This window comes from Vulpes vulpes, chromosome 3 (assembly GCF_048418805.1).
Source record: "Vulpes vulpes isolate BD-2025 chromosome 3, VulVul3, whole genome shotgun sequence".
NCBI classification, from domain to species: domain Eukaryota; kingdom Metazoa; phylum Chordata; class Mammalia; order Carnivora; family Canidae; genus Vulpes; species Vulpes vulpes.
Window position 1 is genome coordinate 33,986,558 of NC_132782.1, and position 4,901 is coordinate 33,991,458.

The following is a 4,901-nucleotide window of genomic DNA, read 5'->3' on the forward strand; positions in this document are numbered from 1 at the left end:
CTAGACACACCTCACTCCAAATTTCTCCGAATTTCTCGGCCGGTATCCTTTTATCATCTCATAATTGCTACCCCATGCTTCTAAAGTTATTTGTCTATTCCTCTCATCCTCTGTGTGGACATGGATCCCTCCTGTAATTCCTCAAAGTGCAAACATTATTAGACTGTAGTGTTTTGACAAAATTTTCCTACAGTAGGAAACTTCAAAGGCAGATATCTGACACCACAATTCTTGGAGTCTGTTTTCTATGCCCCTTACCAGCATTCTCCCTGGGTCTGCCAGCAGCTTATCCATCCTGTACTGGCGAACCTTCTTTTTGTGTTTTTTCCTAGATCCCATCCCAAACAGAGGAAGCAAAAACCAATTCACAGAACAACCTCTGTAGAATTGTACAGCTCCCCCAGTGAAGTTAGTTTTTACATTATGGAATGGAATTCATTAACATTTCTTCCTCAACTGAGGGATTGCCCAAGAACAATGGGTCAATACTTGTGTTACTAATGAATAAAACTTGACATTAAAGTGCTGAACAAGGATCTGAGGCACAGCGCTCCAAAGTCAGATTCTAGCTTCCACCTTTGAAATGCAGCAATTTCTTAGAACAAGTGATTTAAAGGTAGGTTTGCCCCAATGGGTGGAAACTGAATAATTTATCACTGAATTGTTTAGAATTGCCAACGTATGATGATAATAATAAAAAAAAAAGCCTGACTTTCTTTAAATTGATTTTATTACTGCTTTTAAGTTCTCTACAGACAATACACGTTCTTATTACCTGCATAGGGAAAATAGTAGGTTAGCAAGGGGCGGGGGCTTTTCTCCTGCCACTGCTTGGGATCTCTCCAAATGGCAACTCTCCTCTATTTAATAACTTTAAGAACCAGATTCCATCTGCGGAAACATCAGAGAACGTGTTGGGAGCATTTTGGGGGGTGAAAGGGAATGACTAAATATTTGTTCACAGACTTTCTTGATTTCTAGGAATATAGATTTAATTCCTTCAAGACAAAAACTCTTGTTCAGCTGAATTTCTGCACAGTGTTCTATCTAGAAAGCATCTGGCCAGAATGGGGTGCTCTCAGGGTGTTTCTATCCTTGAGCGGAATTAAATATATATCGCCTTTGTTTAAAATCTTTGCCTTGCCAAGAATAATGGAGTTTCTTCTCCAATCCTCATGGGTGGCTCCCTGCACATCTAGTATACCCGTTTCTGTTAAGAAAGCGTGAAGGAGAAGGATTTGGAGTAGAGGCTGTGAATCAGAACCCTGGTTCAGGCTGCCTTTCCTGTGCAGGGCCAAGGAGGGCAAGGGTTTCACATCACATATAACCATGAAAAGAAAGTTTGGAAGCAGACCCCCTGGGTTTGACCGTCTTCACCAACTGTCAGCTGTGAAATTGGGCAGGTTCTGTAGTTCTCTAGGCCCTAATGTTCTCATTTGCAAGTTGGACGGAAGAGTACTCTGTTTTTAATTAAAGTTGTCATACAGATTAAAGGAGGTAAGTCAAGTACAGCATTCAGCAGGATGTGGGGACCAGGGATGCTTGTGCACTTTTGTGGGTGTGGAGTCTGGCGCGAACCAGCACAGAAAGTAAACTGACGGAGCTTAATCGGATTAAGTGCCGAGGACGCACTTGTGCAATGCTCGCTTTGGCAGCACGTATCCTAAAATTGAAACGATGCAGAGAAGATTAGCATGGCCCCTGTGCAAGGACGACACGCAAACACACACACATGACGACTTCGGGATTCCATTCCTAGAAATAGAGCCAAGATAAATCCTCACACAGCATCATAGGACAAGTTAAGTGCCTTCAATTAAGTAGGGATGGAAACAAACACTAATGAAATTTCTACCATGTGCCAGACGCTTTACAGAGGTCGCTTCATTTAATCCTCAAGGCATCCTTACAAGATTATTTTATCAGAAATGATTCTCTGTGAGGTTCCATAACCTGACAAGGACGCTGTGCTGATAATGGGCAAAGCTGGGGCTCATACTCAGGTGTAAGGTTTACTCCATTCCAATATCTCATGCAGAGTCTGAAAAGGATCATTATCTCTCTTTTGTTTCCCTCGTAGATGGTTGTGTGGATGAGCTCCTATATCACATGATTTTCCAACTGTGTCTCCATGTCCTCTTCTATTTTTACATATTATCCCTCCTTCATCCTATCACCCCCCCTTCTTGATAACATATGCTTTTTTTCTCATTGCATTGAAAATATTCAAAGGTATATATATATATATATACACATATATATCTCATATTAAAGGATAGGAAAAATTCAGTTATACTAATATTAATAGTTACAAATTAAAGAGATTGGAACATCAGTTACTGTTTAAAACGGAACAGATCAACTGCCTTTTCAGATGTCAGCCAGGTCAGACGATTCATTTCCTTCTTTTTGAAAGTTGATTCAGCTGAATAAAGCGTTCTGGTTTTTAATGAGAGGGCTTTAGGACAAGGTCCAAGTTCATTGATTCCTGCTCTATCCATACATTTTCTCACTTACTTTTTTAAAGAATAAACTATATATCTTTAACTCTGAAAATGGAATTTAAATTTTCACTTATTGAATAATTTCTACTGTCAGGTAAAGGACATTTGTCACGTAGCTACGTGTTTTAATAAGGGATTGGCCAGTTGTATTGAGTTCTCAGGTGACATTAACTTTCCAAACATTCATTTATCATATACGATTGGATGATGATTTAGTGTTGCAAGGGTCCCCTGGACTGCTTGGAGACACACACACAAACTCACAAACACCCCATCCTTGGACATAGTTGCATAAAGATGAGTTAGACATTTCATGACTTGCGGGTCATGGTACAAAAGAGCATAGAGAGTGTTTCACAATGAATTTCATTATGAAAGAGTAATGCTATGGCCCAAAAAAAAGAAAAAAAGAAAAAAAAAGAGGGACAGAGTAATAACAAATGCTCTTCATTTGTATTTCGTGCTTGGCTCCGTGAATTATTTATGTTTCTGGGCAAGGCCTAGGAAGTATTTCAATGAAGCCTAATTTGTCAAGGTTACTTCTACTTTACCATATTTTTCCTAACTATATCTTTCTGGATAGTACCACACATAAATATTTTCATTGTGTTGTGCATTTATTTGCAATATTAATGGCACTGTAAAATGTGGGGTATTAGCACCTCTTTAACCAATGTCAGGCAAGAATTAAGATCGGAAACACTAGTGTCTTCCTTTTAGAAATATGGAGGTTAACTTTGATTATTATTCAGCTTTTGTGGCTGATGAGCCAGCTATAAGTCATACTGTGGAAAATTTATTGTCTAGAAATCATGCTACTGAATATTTTATCTTACTGGAAATATGCTATAAAGGGGCTGCATCTTTAATCAAGTACATGGCGATGTTGCAATCTCTTGGTTGCACTGTCACATTAAAAAGTTGAGGTTAAGCAAAACTAAAGACCTGGCTTCTGAGGAAAGCAGTGGTTGCGGCTGTGTATTTAGACATTATTCCTCTAGGAAGTTGTTTTATTTTGTCTTTTACTTCAAATCTCTAAATGCGTTAGAAAGGAAAACCTTGGCTCATTGTAATGTTCGGATCATAGTTCCACCGGGTAGAGAAGTGTGAGTGGCCTGGCAGTTAGGGAGGAAATAAGGAGGAGAATCAAATATTGTCTGCTCAAGTGTTTTTTAGTTTCTATCTCTTTTATACATTCAAAATTTCCCAGAGAATCCAAGTAAATCTCCTGTTCATAGAGGAATGACTATTTCAAGGGTGGAGATGAAGTGCCCCATTTGTACGCGGGAAACCGACATGTGGCCTACTCTAAAGTCAGGTTGCAGGGGGTGGGGCACCTCAACCCTCTCCCCTGCCACCCCACACATGGATGCTTGAGGGCTTTGGTTGTGTTGGGTTCTGTTTTGTTTAGACATTGGACAGAGGAAGTGATTGATTGTTGTTGGGTCTTACTTTCCGTTCAAATCTTGTGATTATTGGGCAGCCCTATCCTGATGCTTTTATTCCTTTTCGGTGACTAAGAAACATAAGAAAGGGATTCTAAAAGAGGTCTCAGAAAAATAGCCAAATCTGAAAAGACTCTAGCTGGGAGAAGACCCATGGAGAGGTTAAAAATACCACTGAAATATTATCAAACCAGCATCAAGCTTGTCTTGACCTTGTTTAGTTACTTTTAGTGTCAATCTTACTGTTCTCTTATAATTTTTCCCCAAAGCCTAATTAGCCTTTAAAAATCTTTTCTCCTATACCCCTCATAACCTGGGGGAGCCTAATTGCTTGTTGCACATGATTTAAAACCACTCTACTGAGGTTTACAGTTGCTAGACCCTTCTAAATCATTGGTATGTAAACCAGTGCAGAACGTTTTTGGTGATGAGAGTGTTCTGTACCGTGCTGTCTGGTGCAGTAGCCACTAACCACGTGTTGCAATTAGGCTCTTGAAATGTGGTCTGTGTGCCTGTGAAACTATTTTTTTTATTTAAATTTGAATCGTCCTATACGACTATTGGCTACCATGTTGAAACAGCTAGATAGCGAGATACATATGTTCAATTGTAACTGACTCTTGTTTCTTGAGCAAGTTCGATGGTGTTCATTTAAAAATATTTTTCTAGGGATCCCTGGGTGGTGCAGCGGTTTGGCGCCTGCCTTTGGCCCAGGGTGCAATCCTGGAGACCCGGGATCGACTCCCACGTCAGGCTCCTGGTGCATGGAGCCTGCTTCTCCCTCTGCCTGTGTCTCTGCCTCTCTCTCTCTCTCTCTCTCTCTCTCTCTCTCTCTCTCTCCCTCTGTGACTATCATAAATAAATAAAAATTTATTAAAAAAAATAAAATAAAAATATTTTTCTAGGTAAGGTGCCATGTCTTGCTGCATTAAAAGTAATCTGAATATGCTCA

General features: G+C 39.7%; 1 non-coding gene across 1 annotated transcript; it reads left to right on the plus strand.

The window, feature by feature from the left end:
* Positions 1-1,639: 1,639 nt before the first annotated feature.
* Positions 1,640-1,743, plus strand: LOC112910478 (U6 spliceosomal RNA). The gene has a single exon (XR_003233252.1). It is a non-coding gene; the product is annotated as a U6 spliceosomal RNA (small nuclear RNA).
* The last annotated feature ends 3,158 nt before the right edge of the window (positions 1,744-4,901 follow it).